This window comes from Cherax quadricarinatus, chromosome 54, assembly GCF_038502225.1.
Source record: "Cherax quadricarinatus isolate ZL_2023a chromosome 54, ASM3850222v1, whole genome shotgun sequence".
Classification (NCBI taxonomy): Eukaryota; Metazoa; Arthropoda; class Malacostraca; order Decapoda; family Parastacidae; genus Cherax; species Cherax quadricarinatus.
This window is the reverse complement of record NC_091345.1, coordinates 9,149,070-9,172,320: the sequence shown is the minus strand read 5'-3', so window position 1 is coordinate 9,172,320 and position 23,251 is coordinate 9,149,070. Positions and strand designations below refer to the sequence as shown.

The 23,251-nt window shown below is 40.3% G+C and overlaps 1 long non-coding RNA gene across 3 annotated transcripts in view; it reads left to right on the top strand.

Annotated features, from left to right (window-relative positions):
* The window catches only part of LOC128699099 (uncharacterized), a 223,367-nt gene that overhangs the window by 138,521 nt on the left and 61,595 nt on the right, over nucleotides 1–23,251 (top strand). Inside the window, exon 3 of one of the 3 annotated variants that reach the window (XR_008408544.2) lies at nucleotides 11,396–11,731. The exons of 1 other annotated variant lie outside the window; for it this stretch is intronic. This is a non-coding gene — a long non-coding RNA (uncharacterized lncRNA). Of the gene's footprint in view, nucleotides 1–912; nucleotides 1,141–11,395; nucleotides 11,732–23,251 lie in introns of those variants that run through there. One more of the 3 variants, XR_008408542.2, reaches the window with a different exon arrangement.

The window sequence follows — 23,251 nt, the reverse complement described above, 5'->3', positions numbered from 1 at the left end:
TGTACAGATGGCGCTGTTCCAGAGAGCAAGTCTCTCTCTCTCTCTCTCTCTCTCTCTCTCTCTCTCTCCTTAGGCTCTGAATTTTAATTATACTTTTTTTCAGAAAAAAATGCTCTTATAGTCATTTATTCTTAACATCCACCCCGTCCCTCCCCCATCCTATAATTAGTCCAAGAATTATAGTCTCGTAAAAAAAAGGGTAGTATCAAATCGTGAAGTTTTTGAACGTATAATCATTCTTGACTTTATATAGCAATTATATTTTAGTTTAATGGGTTTTGGTGTCCATATTATGAAAATTGCTTTAAGCTGCTTATGCTGTGAATGGTGTGTGTGTGTGTACTCACCTATTTGTGGTTGCAGGAATCGAGACTCAGCTCCTGGCCCCGCCTCTTCACTGATCGCTACTAGGTCCCCTCTTGCCCTGCTCCATGAGCCTTATCATACCTCGTCTTAAAGCTATATATTGTTCCTGTCTCCACTACATCACTTGCTAGACTATTCCACTTCCTGACAACTCTATGACTGAAAATACTTCCTAACATCCCTGTGACTCGTCTGAGTCTTCAGTTTCCAACTGTGACCCCTTGTTTCTGTGTCCCCTCTCTGGAACATCCTGTCTCCGTCCACCTTATCTATTCCACGCAGTATTTTGTATGTCGTTATCATGTCTCCCCTAACCCTCCTGTCCTCCAGTGTCGTCAGACCCATTTCCCTCAACCTTTCCTCGTAGGACAATGCCCTTAGCTCTGGAACTATCCTTGTTGCAAACCCTTATGTTTGTGTGTGTTCAGTGTTCAGCTGTCTGTGTCGTGGTTGTTTTGGTGTCTTTGTGTTTAGTGTTCGTCTGCATATGTTTTAAATGCTTCTGTGTTCTGTGTTATGCTGCTAATGTCAGAACTTTTTTTTCAGTGTTCGTGTGTTCATTGTTACGCCATCTGTGACGTAAGTGTTCGTGTGTTCAGTGTTAAGCAACCTAAATGTTCCGTAGGAGCATTTTTCTTTAAGGGGGAAAAAACTGGTTTAACGTAAATGTGCAAAACATAAGCATCAATTCCTAGACAACCACGTGAAATGTACTGATATTAGAAACAATAGCAGATACTGTAACAAGTCAACGGAAATAGTCATTCTGTAACAACAACCAACAATAATAACAAATATTAATTTTATCTAATTGTTTATTTACTTTATTTTATTTATTATAAGTTTTAAACTGAATAAAATAAGTGTTTTTTGTTACTAGTGGGTGATGCCACTGTTAGTCATTATAGCATGATACAGTCGTACATTGTGATGACTATGTATGAGATTCCTCATGGATCTGAGTCCAAGAGAGCATCTAGGTCAGGGTGAATTACAACAACTGGGTATGCTAAATAATGAAGACAGAGTAGAGAAAGTTATAGTTTAATTTTTTCAGTATGAACCCCATACCCATCTTGTGGGCGTAGTCATAGGCTTACAAAGGTACATAATGGGTCCAGGGACTGGGCACCAATGTTTTGATAGCTGTATAAGGTACAAAGGTAAATCACGTTCATAAAACTGCTCACAGGATCCAGAATATCTTGCTAGCAAGGTTGTCAAGGCTGGGAACCGAAACAAGTATTGTAATAGGGGAAGCGAACACAATTTTGTAGTAACTACGAGCTGTATGACCCTTGTGGGCTTAGCACTTAGTTATGATTATAATAATAATTGAAAGTACCTGTAGTAGGTGATCAGGCTTCAACCATCTTTAATTGTACAGCATTAATAGAGTGGAACGGGCTGCCTGTACATGTCAAAGCCTGTCCTAGCATAAGCCAGACCAGGAAGAGAGCTGAAAGGTTACTATTGAATGAAGCTACAGAAAGGGAGGAGAGTGATTTCTTGTATAGCTAACAGTCATGTACCTATTATGGTAAGCTGATCCTCTCTTTAATGTTAATGTAAATAACTCAGTTTACCTTATTCCTTGTATATCTCCTTGTATTGTAACTGATTTTCACACAGTTGAATCACTTAGCAGTTTTAACTTTTAAGGTTTAAATATAATAAGATATTACAAGGACTCCAAAGGAAATAAGTCACTTAGTCAAACTTTTTTGAAAGGTTATCCTAGGCAATTTACACATATGTTACTGTGTATAATAATTTTTGTAACTGTATTTGTGTACCTAAGTGCCAATGTGTGACTATGGCGAGTTATTCTAGCTTCAGTTCACGATAATTTGTTACATGAAACTATTTTGAAAATTAAAGTTGTGCCTAAAACCTAAATAAATTATAGAAAACGAACGTAGGTCGCATCAGAGAAAACGAACAATTCGTACTCAAGTTCCCTATAGCTGACTATAATAAAATAATAGAAGACGAAGAAAGATAAGACTGTTCGTATTTTTTACCCTGGAAGGTTAGCCACCCAGGATAACCCAAGAAAGGCAGTGCGTCATCGAGGGACTGTCTGTCTTATTTCCATTGGGATCCTCAAGCTTGTCCCCCAGGATGCGACCCACACCAGTCGACTAACACCCAGGTACCTACTTAATGCTAGGTGAACAGAGACTGTAATGTAAGGAAAGATGCCCAACATTTTCACCACTCCAGGGATTAAGTAAGTTAATTAAGGTACAAGTACACATAAATACAGTTACACAAATTATCATACATAGCAATATATGTGTAAATTACCTAGGATAACCTCTCAAAAAGTTCGACAAAGTGACTTACTTCCAATAGGGTTCCTGAACCAGAAGTTGCTACCAACTGAACCAGGGAGGTGTCTGACCTCAGTGATGGAACAGAGGTCAAGCCTGACCTGACTGACCACACTTTTCTAGTGAAATGAGCTGCATTGTACGCGAAGCGTGATGTCAGTGCCTGTGCGGGTACAGCCATGTTCCAGGAGAATTTCAAAACAAAGGCAAATGATTAAGACTTTATTGGGATTACGATCCCTGAGAGTTATTAAACCCGGAAGTTTAATAACCCAGGGTATCTCAAAAGAGCCGGTGCGGCTTTCTTTCGCTGGAGTCCTAATGTTGACTGATTTCTACGGGGAACTGGGGTAGCGGGTGATGGCAGATTGACCCCGTGTCCATGTACCAACCAGGGTCCGCTGAGTCACTCTTGTTGGGTATACAAATGTGTTTGTGTTTTAAAGCTAGCAAGTGTGCGTGTGCGTGTGCGCGTGTGTGTGTGTGTGTATGTGTGTGTGTGCGCGTGTGTGTACGTGTGTGTATGTGTGTGTGTGCGCGTGTGCATGTGTGTGCGCGTGTGTGTGTGAGTGTGTGTGTGTGCCAGCGTGTGTATGTTTTCCACTGTAACTTTCTCCTTTACTTTAGCCTCAGTATATCAAAGCAAAAAAACATTGAGTTTGGAACTGTAGCAGGAGAGAGAAAGAGAAAGAGAGTGAGTGTGAGAGAGAGAGAGAGAGAGAGAGAGAGAGAGAGAGAGAGAGAGAGAGAGAGAGAGAGAGAGTCTCCCCACCGTATACACTCAACACACTTCACTTTCTTTTGTGTTAGACAACACATTTTTCTGATGTCTGTTGAAATTTTACAAGTAAATGGAAAAAAAAATATTCTTCGAACTTGTTTGGATATTTTGGCACCATTCTTTATGAATGGCGTCTCTCTAACCTTTTTTTTTTTTTTTTTTTTAGTGTTGAATTTGCGGGTTAAGTGAAATTATCTAAATTCAGCTCATTTCCAAGGTATTAGGACACGTACTCAACGTTTCCTACTCTTGCCAGGATCCAGCTCCTGACCCTCAGGTATGCTTTGACTATGGCGAAGGGCTCTTGATACAACACTGAAACTATCTTTGATCAGAACCCTTGCGGTTTTAGCACTTCCAGGTGAAACGATGAAAGAAAGTCTAATATGGCAGAAAGAAAAACTATATAAGTCTTACACAGGGGAAAGAAATTATAGAAGAAAATCTTATAAAACAGAAAGAAACAGCAGTAGACAAAAACTCAAAAATGACAATAATTATAGCCATAATTTTTGAAGGGGTGGACGGGTAAGCCAGCGAAAGGTCTCGGTCAGATAACCATAAACCCCAGCGACGGGTCATCATATAACTAAGATCCCACGTCAGGAAATACTTGTCCTGTTTCTTGACAAATCTTACCTAACCTAACCTAGCAGGACACATCAGTTCTCGACGTAATGATTGGAGAAAAGTAAATGAAAAAGTGTGTTGGGGTAAGAAGAAGATGGACGAGACTGCGTGCATGGGGAGAGTCACTTCACAGCCTCTTACTTCACAATGAAAACTACCAGGGATAGGGGGGGGGAAGAGGGATGGGGAAAAAAATACTGGTTGAGCTGCAAAAGGCTGGCCTAAGGGAGGAGCCGGACAGGAAAAAGACAGGAATTAACAGCAGATAAAAGGGAAGCAGACGTGTTACAAGAGTGACTGTGTACATCTGGCTGTTTGACTGTGTGTGTGTGTGTGTGTGTGTGTGTGTGTGTGTGTGTGTGTGTGTATACTCACCTAATTGTACTCCCCTAATTGTGGTTGCAGGGGTCGAGACTCAGCTCCTGGCCCCGCCTCTTCACTGATCGCTACTAGGTCCTCTCTCTCTCTCTCTCTCTCTCTCTCTCTCTCTCTCTCTCTCTGCTCCACTACATCACTTGCTAGGCTATTCCACCTCCTGACGACTCTATGACTAAGGAAATACTTCCTAACATCCCTGTGACTCGTCTAAGTCTTCAGCTTCCAATTGTGACCTTGTTTCTGTGTCCCCTCTCTGGAACATCCTGTCTCTGTCAACCTTGTCTATTCCACGCAGTATTTTGTATGTCGTTATCATGTCTCCCCTGATCCTCCTGTCCTCCAGTGTGTGTGTGTGTGTGTGTGTGTGTGTGTGTGTGTGTGTGTGTGTGTGTGTGTGTGTGTGTGTTTGTGTGTTTGTGTGTGTGTGTGTTTGTGTGTGTGTGTGCTTGTTTACTCACCTATTTCTGGTTGCAGGGGTCGAGTCTCCGAATACAGTCCCATTCATTGATAACTGGGACAAATTTTATGGCAAACGTGATATGTATGCAAGGGATGGGGTACATCTCTCAGGGGCTGGAGTGGTTGCATTAGCCAACTCGATTGAGGGGGCCGTTGCTGATTTGTCTAGGACTTTAAATTGATAAATTATAGAGGTTGTGGGTGTGTGTGGGAAACAAGTTGCAGTACAATGGTTGAAAATAGCATATATTACCAGGATACCTCAGGGATATGGTTCATAAACAATATTCAAAATAAAGTTGCTTGTAAAGACAAAGCAATTAATCAATAAATAAAGAGTGACAGTATAGGGTATACTATACTAATAATAGGAGTCTAAGAAATAAGATAGATGAGCTAAGATTACTTGCATGTGCGAGTAATATACATGTTATTGCTATAACGGAGATCTGGTTCAACCCGAAAGATAGAGAAATGCCTTCTGAATGCCACACACAAGGCTATAAACTATTCCACACTGATAGGATCAACAGGAAGGGTGGTGGAGTGGCGATGTATGTCAGAGATAATTTAAATTGTTGTGTTAGACAAGATATAAGATTGGAAGCATCGGACACATTAAGGTTGAATTGAGAGATACTCTCCTCTCGGTGAACATACACTGAGATACACACCTCTTGTTGTACACACACTGAGATGCACACCTCTTGGTGTATACGCATTGAGATATGCACTTATTGTATATATCACTGATTTACACCTCAGTGTATCAACACTGAGAAATAGACACTTATGTCTCTTTGCACTGAGAAATATACATCTCAGTGTATATACACAGTTTATTATATATATATATATATATATATATATATATATATATATATATATATATATATATATATATATATATATATATATATATATATATATATATATATGTCGTGCCGAATATGAAAAACTGGTCAATTAGCAAGAACTCATTTAAGATTAAGTTCTTTCTAATATTTTCTCTTATACGTTTAAAGATATATATTTTTCATTAATGTTATTGTAAAAAATTTTAATTTTGCACCAAAAGAATCGTAGAAAACTTACCTAACCTTATTATAACAAGAACAATTTATTTTAGCCTAACTCAACTAAATATATATTAGATTTGTTTACAGTAATTTAATACTAAACAAACACAGTGAAATATATTTTTTTCGTTAGAATGATTTTGGCGAAATTATTGGATACACAAATTTTCACTTGTGCTATATGGCAAGATGAGTGTTGCTATTTAAGCCAAGATCGCAAATTCTGCCTATTCGGCACTACTACATATATATATATATATATATATATATATATATATATATATATATATATATATATATATATATATATATATATATATATATTACTCTGAGAGATACATACACTTCACCGTGTATATACACTGATAGATACACATATCTCTGTGTATATACCCATGAGACGCAAAAACACATCAAATTCTCTTACTAATGAAGATTTCACTCTCAAAAAAATCACTCCGAAAATCTCCAAGGGACACATGTTCCATTGAAAGAAATAAAACATATCCAAATGCAGTCGCCGAGAGTTTTCTATATATATATTTATTTTCATACAATGCAGCATTTTTCAATTTTCTTTACAAATACTTAGGAAAGAATGATACAAGATGCTTGTCATTTCCTATTCTGAGTGGAAGGGAAGACTCGGAAATTTGTAAAGGAAACTCTCGTCCCATATTCTTTTCGCTGGACTTTGAATCCCTCGGTATATTTTTGTCGTGGCTGACTGGGAGCGTATCAATTTTTTTCTCGATTTTAGTGCACCAATATCAGTATTTAAGTTTTTTCCTCCCACAGCTTAAAACGCTAAGATCAATATTTCTCTTAGATTTACAATAAAAATATGTCGGTGTTTTCCGTAACTCGGTACACAAATGCCAAATATTTTCTTGATTTTAATATGCCAATATCACTATTCTCCTCCCTTAACTTAAAAAATAAAGATCAATATTTTCCTGCATTTAGAGCAAAAATGTTGGTATTTTCCCTAATTTGGTCACAAATATGTTTTTCCTCAATTTATTAATGTTTTCCTTTCTTATTGAATTAATAACAGTATTTTAATTTTCACACAGTACCAGTATCAATATTTTCCCTCAACATTAGTATCAGCATTTTCCTGTACTTACGCCATCAGTATCTTCCCGTCTCGCTATTTCGACACACCATAATTTATCATTTTTGCTACACTAATTTACTCTGAACCCACTGACTGCGAGAAGGAGCTCTGTTTTTGTTTACGGGATGAATGTAATGCTGTGTGTGGGAATGAGCACTGTGGGGGGTTAGGGAATTACAGGGATAGCTGTGCTTATGTGTGGGTGGGTGGTAACTGTGAAGTAGAGAGAGGGTAGGCTGGACGGAGGTAAAGAGCTGGGAGGTAGAAAGGAGGGAGGTAATGAGCTGGGAGGGAAGCAGGAGGAAAGGAAGGAAGGAAGGAGCTAGGAGGAAGAGTATCAGACTGGAAGGGAGGGTACAAGGAAGTAGTGTGGAGGGACAGAGGTTGGAGGGAAGGTAAAAAGAGGGAGAGAAGATGAGGCCTAGGAGGGAGAGTAAAAGGAGAGAGAGTGGAAGAGAGCCAGGAGGGAAAATAACCTTACCCTGTAAAACCATTATGTAAATAAAAAAAGGGAGGCAACCTGGAGGGAGAGAGACTGAGGGAGGAGGTATGGTGGAAGGGGAGCGCCAGGAAGGAGGGCAGGGAGAGCTAGCTTGAAGTGACGGAGGCTAGTAGGAGGATGCCTGGAGGGAGGGTAGAGGGCGGTAGCCTAGAAGGAAGAATAAGAGAGATAGGAGGGAGGGAGGGAGAGAGGTAGGACCAAGAGGTTACAGCTCCTACGAAGCATGTACTTACCTATTTGTGGTTGTAGGGGTAGATTCACAGCTCCTGGCCCCTCCTTTTCTCTAGTCGTTACTAGGTCCACTCTCCCTGTATCGTGAACTTAAGCTGTGTATGGATCATGCCTCCACTACATTCTCCAGATTGTTCCACTTCCTGACAACTCTGACTGAAGAAATACTTCCCTGTGCCTTATAAGTTTTCAACTTCCGGTTGTGTCCCTTTGTTGCTGTGTCACATCTCTTAAACATTCTCTCCCTATCCATTTTGTCAGTTCCTCTCAGTATTTTATATTTCGTTATCATGCTCACCCTCACCCCATCCCTCCTGTTCTTCAGTGTTGTCAGACTGATTTCCTTTAACCTCTCCTCGTAGGACATTACCCTTAGCTCCGGGACTAACCTCGTTGCAAACCTTTGCACTTTCTCTAATTTATTGACGTGCTTGATCAGGTGTGGGTTCCGTGGTGGTGCTGCATACTCCAATGTGGGCTTGACGTACTCGGCGTAGTCTTAAATGATTCTTTACTCAGGTGTCAAAACGTTATTCTTAGGTTTGCTAGGCGCCCACACGCTGCAGTAGTTATTTGGTTAATATACGCCTCAGGAGATGTTCTCGGTATGTGATCTTCTTTGACCGTCCCCAGTCTTCATGACTTTGTACTGGGTGGGGTTAAACTGCAGGAGCCAGTAGTTGAACCAGGTTTGCAGCCTTTCCAGATCCCTTTGTGGTTCTATCTGATCCTCATCCACTTGAATTCTCCGCATTAGCCTCACATCGTCTACAAACAGGGACATCTCTGAATCTATCCCTTCCAGCATGTCAATCACACTCACCAGAAACAGCACCGGCCCTAGAACTGACCCCTGTGGAATCCCGCTCGCCACAGGCGCCCACTCTGACACCTCGTCACTTACCATCACTCACTCTTTCCTTCCTGTCAGGTATTCTGTGATCCATTGCAGTTATTCCTGTCTGCTCCTCTAGCTTTTGCACTAATCTCTTGTGCGAAACTGTGTCGAAAGCTTTCTTAAACGCCAAGAAAATGCAGTCCACCCACCCTTCTTTCTCCTACCTTACTTTTGTCACCTCGTCGCAAAACTCCAGTAGGTTTGTGACACAGGATTCATGAAGCTTCTTGAGGAGCTCAATGATTCTTCGTTTTCTCCTGTTGAGGGAGAGTCTCTCTCCAGTTTACTTCTTCTTTTCTTTTGTCTTATAGGAATATACCTTGAACATACTTCAGCTACCAGGAGGGTGATCTTTTCGAGGCATTGGTTAGGGTCCATGTAATTTAAGATATCCTCCCAGCATGTTTCATTTAGGGCATAGTTTACCTGATCCCAGATGATGTTCTTGCTGTTGAAGTTGAATTTGGTAAATGTACCCTCATAACTGTATGCATCTTGCCGATCAGGACTCCTGTGCATGCAAGTCTGGACTTCGATTAGATTGTGATCAGAATTTGTCGTTTTTGATATTGTTGTATTCCTTACCAGGTCCTCATTATTTGTGAAAATAAAGTCCAGTGTGTTCTCCAGTCTTGTTGGTTCCACTATCTGCTGACTTAGGGTGTGTTTGTTGCAGAAATTCAGCAGCTCCTGTGTGTGTGACCTTTCATCTGATCTACCTCCAGGGATTATTACTGCTACGACATTATTTGCTATATTCTTCCATTTTGTGTGTCTTAGATTGAAGTCACCAAGCAGCAAGATGTTTGGGGATGGAGCTAGAAAGTTATCCAGACAGGAGTCGATTTTTGACAGTTGTTCTTTGAACTGTTGGGAAGTTGCATCCGGTGACTTATATACAAGTACAATGACTAAGTTTTGGTTCTCGATTTCTGTCAGAACTTCAACTACATCATTTGTGGTGTTCAGTATCTCTGTACAAATGAGCGACTTTTTGACATACAGGCCAACCCTCCCTTGTTGCCTGTTCTTTCTGTCGCATCTGAAAAGGTTGTATACAGGTATCCATATTTCACTGTCAAAGTAATCTTTTGCGTGGGTCTCTGTGAAGGCCGCAAACAGTGCATTTGACTCCCCTAGAAGTCCACTAATGAAAGGTATTTTGTTGTTTGTGGATGGCTTAAGGCCCTGTATATTAGCAAATATAAATGAGGTTGTGTTGCATGTTTGCTGGGGGGATTTTGTTGTTGGCATCAGTAGTTGTGAGCCCGGAGGCGCCACTGGCTGTGCCTCCAGTCCAACAAGGCTCCAAGGTGGTGGACTATTTTGGTTATCTCTTTTCATTTTCTTTCTCCGTTTCCTACCACTAAAAAATCACTTGGGGTGTTGTCATAGCTACCATAGCTACTATGATGTGTGTGTGTGTGTGTGTGTGTGTGTGTGTGTGTGTGTGTGTGTGTGTGTGTGTGTGTGTGTGTGTGTAGATTAGATTTTGACTTGCAATTGCGATGCATTCAGTTATTATGCATTCAGTATTATTATCCTGTACTACAGCGTGTAGTTCAGGCATACAGTCTAACAAATTTTAATTCTGGCATGTAAAACTTAGATACGGATAGAACGGAAATGGAAGGTCTTGGGTTGGTAATCTTAGGCTTGACAAATCCTACGTTTGACAATCTTAGGTTTTAGCAGTCCTAGGCTTGGCAGTTCTAAATATGGACTGGTCCAGCCTTGTCAGATTTGGGCACAAAAAAAAATAAGAAAAGTAAGATTTGGATAACCCAAATTAAAGGTATACAAGATCCAGAAAGGTTCATAACTGGCATGTCCAGAAATGCATAATTCTAATATGGAAAACCATTCATTGATGACAAGGAGACAAGAGCTATACTCCGTCACTTTGTGGTGCGATGAGATCTCTGTAACATACTTCATCCAGACGCAGTTGGTCGCTAAGTTAATATTACAAAGTCAACAGTATAGGTGAATGTTGGAAGATCTCATTAATGGAGCCTCCTTGCAGTGTTTGAGCAGCAGCAACAGCTGCAGCTGCAGCTGCAGCTACTGCTGCTGCTGCTGCTGCTCCTGCTCCTGCTGCTGCTGCTGCTTCTTCTTCTGCTTCTTCTTCTGCTTCTTCTTCTTCTGCTTCTTCTTCTTCTGCTTCTTCTTCTTCTGCTTCTTCTTCTTCTGCTTCTTCTTCTGCTTCTTCTCCTGCTTCTTCTGCTTCTTCTTCTTCTGCTTCTTCTTCTGCTTCTTCTTCTTCTGCTTCTTCTTCTTCTGCTTCTTCTTCTTCTGCTTCTTCTTCGCAGCTTTCCAGGCACCCGTCATTATTCGGAGACAGAGGTTGACGGGTTTTAACCTTTCACCGTCAAGGTTGTTTGTTACTGATACTTTGGAACTTTTCAAGCATTTCAACTAATAATTATATATATATATATATATATATATATATATATATATATATATATATATATATATATATATATATATATATATATAATGTCGTGCCGAATAGGCAGAACTTGCCATCTTGGCTTAAATAGCAACGCTCAACTTGCCATATAGGTACCAGATATGTATAGTCAATCCTGCGTTCCACCACCACCCAGCAGCATGGGCAACAGGCGTTTCATACGATAGCTAGGGTGCTCCTTCGTCTTCACCTTCATCATCCTATTCGTGGACGCTATGCTGAAGAACAGTGGAAGACTATCAACCGTAGGGTGCACCTTTGGGACCCTGGCGGCGGTGATAATTGCTGTGACGCTGTACTTCGCGCCGCCTCAGCGGATGATCTTCATTGAGGTAGATCCAGACGTATCACTTCCCATCGTCCAGGAGAACAGCGATGAATTTAGTGGGTGGGTTGTCTGTACGGCAAATTGCCATAGTGGTAAGAAAATGGATAAGCAGCCTCTGGTTGATGAAGGATGCACCAGATAACAGAGGATGAGGATTGACTTCGTTGTCTTTTTTTTTTATCCCGCGCGCCACCTGGATGTCCTGGTGGCTGCAAGGTGTTATGACTGCAACGTCCATTAGCATGGTTTAAACAGCATTGAAAAGTTGTGTCTTTGTATAGATTTTTCAAAATAAAGGATATTTACAAGCGTTGGCCTTCACTGTCCACGTCTGGTGGACATGTTAATACCGATAATATGTAAATAATACAAATTGCGGATTATGATATTTTGTCTTATTTCATTCTTGGAAGCTTGTGTTGACATGGAAAAGTAATGGATATAATCTTGGTAAGACACGTTTCGCCTACACATCAAGTTTCACCAGTTTAAGGTTGATGGACTGACGCTTCTGCTGTGTGTAGACAGTTTATGGTGAAAGAAACGAATCTCTTGTTCATAATTTATGTCTCTTGTTCATAATTTACATTAATGACCTATTGAAGGGATTACGAGTGACATGAGTAAATTTGCTGATGATACAAAGATAGGCCGTATAATTCACTCTGAGGAGGATATCAATGAACTCCAGGACGATTTGGACAAATTAATGTCTTGGTCTGAAAAATGGCAGATGAAGTTCAATGTGGATAAGTGTAAGGTACTTGCCCTTGGTAATGAAAATAACCCTCGAAGCTATAATCTAGGTGAAGTAGAGCTTGATCATACAGAATGTGAAAAAGACTTGGGAGTCATGGTAAGCAGAAATCTAAAGCAAGACAGCAGTGCCTTAGTGTGCGCAACAAGGCCAACAGATTACTTGGATTTATCTCAAGAAGTATAAGTAACAGAAGTCCAAAAGTTATTTTACAGCTCTATACATCACTAGTGAGGCCTCATTTAGATTATGCTGCTCAGTTTTGGTCCCCTTACTACAGGATGGATATAGACTCATTAGAGAACATACAGAGAAGAATGACTAAAATGATTTACTGTGTAAGGAACCTCCCGTATGAAGATAGACTCAAAGCCATAAATCTTCACTCTCTGGAGAGGCGTAGAATGAGCGGAGATATCATTGAAGTGTATAAGTGGATGACGGGCATAAACAAGGGAGATATTAAAAAAGTACTGAGGGTGTCGAACCAGGTAAGAACCAGGAATAATGGATTTAAGTTGGATAAATTTAGATTTAGGAAGGACATAGGTAAGTACTGGTTTTCTAACAGAGTTGTAGATGCGTGGAACAGTCTTCCCAGTGGGCTGATAGAGGCTAGGACCTTGGGTAGCTTTAAGAAGAGACTGGACAAATATTTGAGTGGGAGGGGCTGGGTTTGATTGGTGTCATTGGGTACGGGAGTTATTTCTAGGGAAGCTTCAGGTAGTAGATATTTTGATAAGGACCTCCCTCGCATAGGCCAGTAGGGCTTCTGCAGTGTTCCTCCATTCTTATGTTCTTATGTTCTTATGTAATAATTTCGCCAAAATCATTCTGAACCTAACGAAAAAATATATTTCACTGTGTTTGTTTAGTATTAAATTATTGTAAACAAATCTAAAATATATTTAGTTGGGTTAGGCTAAAATAAATTGTTCTTGTTATAATAAGGTTAGGTAAGTTTTCTAAGTTCCTTTTGGTGCAAAATTATAATTTTTTACATCAACATTAATGAAAAAAATATATCTTTAAACGTATAAGATCAAATTTTAGAAAGGACTAAATTTTAAATGAGTTCTTGCTAATTGACCAGTTTTACATATTCGGCACGACATATATATATATATATATATATATATATATATATATATATATATATATATATATATATATATATATATATATATATATATATATATATAAAAGCCAGGTTTGTCTCGTCATGTGAGCAAGAAGTGACAAGTTGCTAGCCTCGCTGGTCAGCAAATTGCTGATTTCCCCAGAGCTGACAACTTTATCCGCCTTCCCATCACACAAAAAACCGTCGAGACAGATTCAACAAGTGCTTCACCGACGATAAAATCTAAACTCAGGAGCCAACAAAGCTGAAGAGGTAAACACAGAGCAATCAGAATAATTACCAGAGAGCATAAATTCATCCACAGAGATAGCACTACAACCCAAGCACAGAAAAATAAAATACACTTAACAGAGGCAATGGCATCAGCCTTTCTACACCATTGTCGTAACCCATATCCAGTTTCTGTAAGGATCAGTTGGCAGACCTCAGTTTGGTCTAGGTTAATGACTTGTTCACTAGTCACTCGCTAATTAGTCACACACTTGTGGCGTTTTAAAAGTTAAATTCTTCTTATTTTTCACAGTACTATATTTTCTTGCACCTCTCCATCAAAATGAAGCTATGTAATTCATTTAATAGATATATCATAAAGTGGAGAAATATGAATGCAGTCTTTAGCCATTAGAGAGAAAAAAAAATCATGAGAACTTTGGATAATCATACATTCCCCCTAGCTCTCAGTAATTTTTTTTAGGGGGAGAAAAGGGGATGTGAGTAATTTAAATGTCTCGGTAATATGAGAAATATATCAGCATATACCTCCTAGTGAGGGATAACTGTGAGAAGTGCTTGACATTAATCCCCCCCCCTACCTCCCATATTGCTCTCTGCTTTTTTTTACACAGGGTTTGACAAGGTTAGGTTAAGGATCCCTAGCTTTATTGACAAGCTATTTACAGGTTAAGGATTCCTAACTTTATTGGCAAGCTAAGAGCTGTTACCTACATCAGCTCATTTGAAAGCATTTTTATTGTTATGAGACATACAAGTAGGGAACAGGATGAAGTTGGAGCCATCTGTGGGCCAGCATTTTCATTTGATCAACTGATTTTATCTCGTTGACATCATAATGCTGGATGTTCTGAAATCCTGTAAGACTCTATTGAGTTACAATGTTAGGTGGACCCTCCATCTGGGTTGGTATGCTGGCTCAACGTGATGGGATCAAGGGTATGGTGATTACGATATTAGGGCTAGAAGGAGAAGAGGAGAAAAAACGGTGGAGAGGTGAATAGTCAGTGGGGAGCTGACCTTCACTGTGGGTACAGGTCGACTGTTGATCCTGTCGATGAGTGGAAGCTTTGTGTGTGGGTACTGTATCCTGAAATTACTCACAGTATCAGTTTCCCGGTCGATATTATCAACCCCACCATGATAGTCTGACAGGTTTTGAAAACATCCATCAAATAACAACCAGGGAGGGTTGGGGAGGGTGAGGTATGGCACTCTTCACGGTTATCCCTCACTGGGAGGTATCCGCTGAAATATTCCTCACATCGTTGAGATATTCAAATTCCTCACATTGTTTACAAAGGGATTGTGTTGTTCCCCTCTGACTTTGCTTAAAATTACAAAGGTACGAAAGTTCAGCATTTAAAACCCTTCTTTATTGCATCCTTGTGTATCCTGAAAAATAAATTTGGGGAAATCGGACCATACTACCGTAGCTACGTAAGGCTATTAGGGCAAATCAGAAAATTTCTCCTGGATTTTAGTATATGTGACCCGCTCATTGAAGCTCTTGGTACGGTGACCGAGTCATTCTGCTGGCTATAACTAAAGCAGCTTCTCTTCCGGATTCCTAAAGGTATCGAAACAAATGTCCACGAGGTAAGGGCATGTATAACCAACCGGAAGACAAGACAGCATTAGTATTAACATTTAGATTTCAAGAACGCAGTCCACCTACAGCAGCTGATAGGGTTATAGTGCAGACAACCTTTCATTTATACTTCTCTATTAACTTTGTCTTCCCTTCAGTTGGATATACTAAGGATTAGAAGCTGGCAATATAAACACAAATGCAGTATAATGTGATCCTTTATTGACTACGTTTCGCCCACACAGTGGGCTTTTTCAAGTCACAAACAGAACTGGTAGTTCTGTTTGTGACTTGAAAAAGCCCACTGTGTGGGCGAAACGTAGTCAATAAAGGATCACATTATACTGCATTTGTGTTTATATTGCCATTGTGTCGGTATTTTATACCATTTATTTCCAAGGATTAGAAGCTGCATTTTGGAGAACACGAAGGACAGGACAAAGTGTTGACAACAATATAAGGATGAGGATATATAGGAAAACACAATATTATGACATGACAAAGATATAGAGACATCGAGACATTCCCAATGCATGGTGTAGGAGCTGACTTTGATATCAAAGAGGTTGAATTCAGTGGGTCTGGTGAGGTCGAAGTCTCTAAGGTCAGGTATAACTTATGATACCTAAAGCGCCTGTTTATAATAGTGTTTGGGTGGTGGTGAATGCCAAGTAGTGCTATATATTTCCATTAGGGTTCTTTTTTTAGATTCTCTCCCAGGATGTAACTCAAAATAGTAGTAGCCACTAAGTTTCTTTTGCTGGGTAACAGTGGCTAGGTAACTTGCCTATACTGTTTTCCAGTGAGCCGAGGGCTCACCACTGTACTTCAAGGTACCAACCACTGGACTACACCTATCGTTTGTATTCCTGGACGAAATTTTGGGGAAATTACAGTGTGAAGGAAAATTATTATTGCACATCCAGTTGGATCTCGGGAAGACTAAATCGATTTTCTACTTTTCATCTTCTAGTCGAGGCTCTTCCTTCCGTCCTTCCTTCCTTCTTTCTTTACTTGATCAACGTTTTATCTAGGGGAGAATGCCATGCCTTTGAGGATCTACTGTATGAAGACTTTAACAGAGGTTTACCTAACCTGGAAGTCCTCACGGACGGAACGTATGAGTGCTCTTACGAGGACGTCGTCTACGATGTTTTACGCTGGTTGGCTTAAATATCTTTTACTTCGGTCTCACGAACATTCAAGGTGGTAGGTAAATTTCACAACTTTCTTTTGCATACAGTGCAGACTTTACTTTCTTGTGAATTTCAATAAGTCTTATTCCTGTAAGATTTCTTTTCTGATTCTGGGGATCAAATTTGAGACAATGCGCGATGGTTCCCGGAGTCATTGACAAATATAAACACATACAAAGAAACGTACATCATGTCATGTTCTACAATGTACGGATAAATGGATCCAAATGTATATTTAGAGTACCTCAGATAACATTAATATTTTGCTGCAATAGGACAAGATAATTTGCAATATATTTTGTTACGTTAATTTCGGTAAGGCAAGTATAAGCGATGATTTCACAATAACGTGAATGTAAATAATAGCAGAAAAGACTATTAACAGAAACCTAAAATCAGTATCATTGCTGCTTGTCACATGTTTTTTTTCAACTGAAATACCAGTTAACTAATCTGTGTCATAGCTTAAAAATACTGGTTTAAGTATTTCCTGTCATTGCATTTACTGAAGATACTATAGCTTAGAAAATATCGGTTTAGCTAAGAAAAAAAAATAGTTAAACCTTTATGATTTTTACCAACCTGCTGAAGTGTTAGGTTATTAGTTTAGGATGAGTTTAATAATTTAGGACACTTACACCTCTGGAAGAAAGACAATCAATTCAAGACCGTGTGTGAAGGCCACAACAAAGGAAAGGCTACTCGTACACCATTAGAAAAAGGTCATCAATATCCACACCATGAGATATATCACGCAACTGGAATAAGACCAACCATACTTAATGGTATGTAATATGCCACACCACTGGAACATGAACAATCATATCCAACACCATGTGCCAAAGAATATAATGTCGCAATACCATGGCTAGAAAAAATCACCAAAAGTCTGTACTTTAGGGGAAGGGCCTTATGACGACGTTTCGGTCGGCCCTGGAGAGAAACGTCGTCATAAGGGACGAGAAAAACTATAGATGGCCAGAAGACAGTGCAGTAGGGAGGGGTAGGGTTTTGGTGAATCACGCGATATACTACACCAATGTAACAAGAGTGGTCACACCCAACATTGTGAAATATTCCACACTACTGAACCAAGCCATGCCAAAGACCCCCACACACACACAACTCTGGAGCAAGTGCTGTTTATAAAGGTAAAGAAAACAAAGACCATCGACGGGGAAGAATATATAAAAAGAAGGAGTAGTAAAGGGAGATGAAAATCAGAAAGAAAAAGGACAAAGTTCATGATATGCGAGCAGCCGGGGTGTTGATCTTCTTGCAAACGAGCACAAGTTTAATGGGATGAAAGGCAGTAAGTTGAGAGAATGCTAGTGGTGGCATTTTATTGCGGAGAGCAGTGTTGAGTGTTTAACCAGGAGAAAAGTTCTGTTATTAGAGGCCTTTTTACAGCCAGTACTGTTTGGTCTCATTCAGGTGGCCTGGTGGCTAAAGCTCCCGCTTCACACACGGAGGGCCCGGGTTCGATTCCCGGCGGGTGGAAACATTTCGACACGTTTCCTTACACCTGTTGTCCTGTTCACCTAGCAGCAAATAGGTACCTGGGTGTTAGTCGACTGGTGTGGGTCGCATCCTGGGGGACAAGATTAAGGACCCCAATGGAAATAAGTTAAGTCCTCGATGACGCACTGACTTTCTTGGGTTATCCTGGGTGGCTAACCCTCCGGGGTTAAAAATCCGAACGAAATCTTATCTTATCTTATCTTCAGGGGCCTACATCACCTCACACCCACATATTCCACGACCATACATTAACTGCAGCATCAGTAGGTGCTCGATACTCGATAGCAGGCTACATCTGCTACCGAGGAAGCTCAGTGTGATGTTATTACTGAAGCTGCTGTAAGAATAAAGAGACATAACGAGATTTTTAAAGAGACTTAAAGTTGACATCCTGGGGATGAGATATGACTCTGCAAAGCCGACAATAAAGTGATAACAGTAGGGCCTATCTCGTACTTACTTGACACTAGTGGTGGCGTAATTTTGTAAGAGAGAAAAGTTTGCAAACACTTTGAGGGGAAGAACCGCTTCGCTGAACAATTTTAATTACATGCAATAATTTAATGTACGACCAGCGGCCTTGAAAGCTATTTTCAGTTATTTGGATTCTATACTATTTGCAGATGTTTAAATTCTGGTAGAAAGTCACATCACGAGACTCGATAAATTTACAAAGAAAGAAAAAGACGGTATGGGAAAGCAATGGTAAAGATTTACTTACACCAGCAGACCAACTAAACACAACAGAGGATTTCATCCCGCCCCTGCCCCCGCCCCTGCCCCCGCCCCTGCCCCCGCCCCTGCCCCCGCCCCTGCCCCCGCCCCGTCCCTGTCCCCGCCCATGACCCTGCCCCCGGCCTTGCCCCCACCCCCGCCCCCTCACCAGCGTCGCAGAGTTAGTTTGGCAGAGGTGATGAGGACCTTACTGGCGAGACTAATGACCTTCCTGCCTGGTCTTAATTACCCACGGTGACTGACAGCTTGAGCGGTACACCGAATACTTATTGCCGTGCGGGTTCCACCATCCTGTCTAAACCAACGCGACAGACAGACTTCAGTGGTACATGCTCTTCTTATTATATATGAAGCGATAAACCCGTGCGAGCAATTCAGCTCTAGAAGTGGTGAAGGCTCGATTATTCGTCCGCTAATTGTGGTTTGCCTCTTTTAACCTTTAACTTTTTTTTAACCAAAAATACGTTAATTAGTGAAAAAAAAGTTACGTCTTAAAATGCCAGATAATCCTCGTAACACTACGATTTTTCTTAATTTTCCCCATTCAAGTGATTATATTCCCAAATTTAATCAATTATCATATGCCTTAACGCCAATAGATGCAACAATACATAGAGAAGACAAAAAATTATGAATCGTGAACAAAAAACATAGACACACGGAGGAGGGCACTTGCACAATACTAAAATAATCACGTTTCACTCATGTCACAGTCAATCGTTTGACGTTCTTAGCCAAGTGAAATACTGACATTGATTAGGAGGGTGGGGGGGAAGGTTGAGGAATGAGACACTTGTGCAACATCTGGCAATCTTTATCGAGGAAACGTTTCCTGAGTAAAGATTGTCAAACGTTGCACGAGTGTCATTCTTCAATTTTCGTTTTTTTTTTAAACTATTTATCACACATTAAGGGAACAGGCTGGATCACGCTACCGAACTGTATTCACCAGTTTACCACAATGGTACACTTGAACCTCGGATAGAGTCTAGCAAGGATGCTAATCCAGGCATCCCTCCTGCCTGGAGAACGAGTGAAGAACATGGGTAGAAGAACAAGTCGATGTCAAGTAGTAGGTGTAACTTGTAATTGAACAAGCGAATTTACAGAACGGAGTTTGTAGTTTGAAAGTAAGTTCATGGTAGATCACTAAACATTGAGTGAAGGGGAATAAATCACATAACAACATCCTGGCCTTCATATAGGATGGTCGTTATCCCATGTACATTACAGTTCATTAATTTCTGACCAATATGAGACTCCCAACTGTTGTTAGTGGGATGGTGATACCGACAACCTGGAGTAAAGCACACTTTTGTCCACTGCAGGACATGAAGAATTTAGACGTATGTACATCATCTGAGTATAAACACCCAGATGTTGCATTTTGTCGGTATTGTATACCATTCATATACACTTCAGGACATTTATTAAAGTTTCGCAACTCTTGGCGAAATGTTTTCTTTAATAAATATTCTGAACTGTACACGAGAGTCTCCATAAAAAAAATAAAAAAGTTGTGATTCTTGAATAGTATAGTTTAATGTAAATTAAGCTATATACTTAGAAACAAGAGTTCCATTTAAAAAAATCAGGAAGTCTGCTTACAACAAATTAATAATATAAATGGGCAGCTCTCAGAGCCTCAACCCGGAGAAGAGTTCGGCTCCAGACTATGGGAGGTGAACTCTTCACAGGCTGAGGGACTGACCACCTCAGAAATTACCACTACAGTATTAATGAACTAATCACATCATCTTTATCTCGTCACTACTCTTCCGTATTTGACTGAAGAGGTCTACCGTGTAGGCGAAACGTTTTAACATAAATATCCTCATCTACTTGTCGGTATTGTGTATCATTTTCATAAGTAATTGTCAAAGACTCCATTAAAAGTTCTCGGTCATAAAGACTAGAAAACTAATGGGGTTTTGAAGAGTTCTCAGAGAAAATTTCTGTCTTGCTGAAATGATAAATGTCAAGATATGAAACTAATTTATTGAGAAGTCATTGATTATCTAAGCGTCAACGAGAGATTATTATTATTATTATTATTATTATTATTATTATTATTATGATTGGTGACACCAGAGATGGTGTCACCAATGATAGTGTCACCACTGACAGTGTCACCAGTGGTAGCGCCACCAGTTTTGGTGTCACCAGTGGTGGTGTCACAAGTGATGGTGTCACCAGTGGGGGTGTCACCAGTGGGGGTGTCACCAGTGGTAGTATCGCCAGTGGTAGTATCACCAGTGGTAGTAGCACCAGTGGTGGTGTCACCAATGGTAGCACCACCAGTGGCAGCACCACAAGTGGTATCACCACCAGTGGTAGCACCACCAGTGGTAGCACCACCAGTGGTAGCACCACCAGTGGTAGCACCACCAGTGGTAGCACCACCAGTGGTAGCACCACCAGTGGTAGCACCACCAGTGGTAGCACCACCAGTGGTAGCACCACCAGTGGTAGCACCACCAGTGGTAGCACCACCAGTAGTAGCACCACCAGTGGTAGCACCACCAGTGGTAGTAGCACCAGTGGTGGTGTCACCAATGGTAGCACCACCAGTGGTAGCACCACAAGTGGTAGCACCACAAGTGGTAGCACCACCATTAGTAGCACCACCAGTGGTAGCACCACCAGTAGTAGCACCACCAGTGGTAGCATCACCAGTGGTAGCACCACCAGTGGTAGCATCACCAGTGGTAGCACCAACACAGGTGGTGGCACCACCACTGGTGGGGCCCCACAACAGGGATGCTAGTGTCCTCAAGAGCTGGAGTGCCTCTGTCAATATTTTATAGACACTCTTGTGTGTCCTCGCAGTCTCTCTCATCTTTTATGTATGCTTTTAACATTTCTTCTCTGGTAATGTCAAACTTTGCTCTCCTCAGGTCTACTGCCTCTCATGACCATTCCTCTGTCTTCTCTCACTGAAAATTGTACTTAGTGAGCTATAATTTTCCTATAATTAGTAATGTGTATGTGAAGTGTTAATATAATGTAAATATGAAGTATTAATGGTAGTCACAAAGTACCAAGCTATCTGTGAGGAAGCTATTATTATTATTATAATCAAAAAGAAGAGTTAAACCACTCGCTGTGAGGAAGCGAGTGAGTACTTCCAACTGTGTGGAGAAGGTGGGTTGTATAGATGGCAAGAGGTCAGTGTTGGTGACATGGGTGTGGAAGGTTCCTGCTGGTCGTCTTGGCTCTTTATTTGACCCCAGGGGACAGGTCATAAAAGGAAAACTGAATCTTAGCGATTACGGCCCAGGTGGCCATCCTGAAAGGTGGATTTAGTTCTCTCAAGGAATTTTCAAATCGGCCGAATCTTCAAATAAAATTAACGAAGGTGTAACAGAAGCGGCATCGTCAGAAATTGATGAAGTTCAGACCACATGTAATGTCCGCCTCCCAGTGTATTAATTCTCACTACAGGTAAGTTAATTTATATTAGCCAATATGAATTACCTACCGAAAGGGAGACGTTAGAATTTAACACCAAAATCTTAATTTAGTGAGTAATATTGAAATTTCCTTTATACTTTTCTAATCACGTAATTGATTTATATTTATATAAATTACACAAGCAAATCAGGTCAGATAATTGATATTACCGAATATATACAGTCAACACATGTCAGTGTTACTGGCATAATTTTTTCAAATACTTTTAAGAACTATATGTTCTAATAATAATTTAAGGTCCAGACGTATGAGAGGTGATGACCTGAGGTGGTCACGAAGGTGGGATATTGCTGTGACCTGGTGACCTTAAAGTCCCACTTGACTCTGAGGTACAGTAATATCAGTAAGTGGGATGTAATATCAGTAAGTGGGGTGTAATATCAGTAAGTGGGATGTAATATCAGTAAGTGGGATGTAATATCAGTAAGTGGGATGTAATATCAGTAAGTGGGATGTAATATCAGTAAGTGAGATGTAATATCAGTAAGTGGGGTGTAATATCAGTAGGTGGGATGTAATATCAGTAAGTGGGATGTAATATCAGTAAGTGGGATGTAATATCAGTAAGTGGGATGTAATATCAGTAAGTGGGATGTAATATCAGTAAGTGGGATGTAATATCAGTAAGTGGGATGTAATATCAGTAAGTGGGGTGTAATATCAGTAAGTGGGATGTAATATCAGTAAGTGGGATGTAATATCAGTAAGTGGGATGTAATATCAGTAAGTGGGATGTAATATCAGTAAGTGGGGTGTAATATCAGTAAGTGGGATGTAATATCAGTAAGTGGGATGTAATATCAGTAAGTGGGATGTAATATCAGTAAGTGGGATGTAATATCAGTAAGTTTGATATAGCAAAGTTTTTTCACAATTATGAGGGTGAAATAATTCTGGACATTGCTTGCAAAATTTACCCGCATAATTACTCACAATAGTCAAGATATTTAGAGCAGGACGCTACTGCATCTCGCAACCGCTAGATATTTTTCCTCTAGTTGCACCGTTGAATTGAAAGACT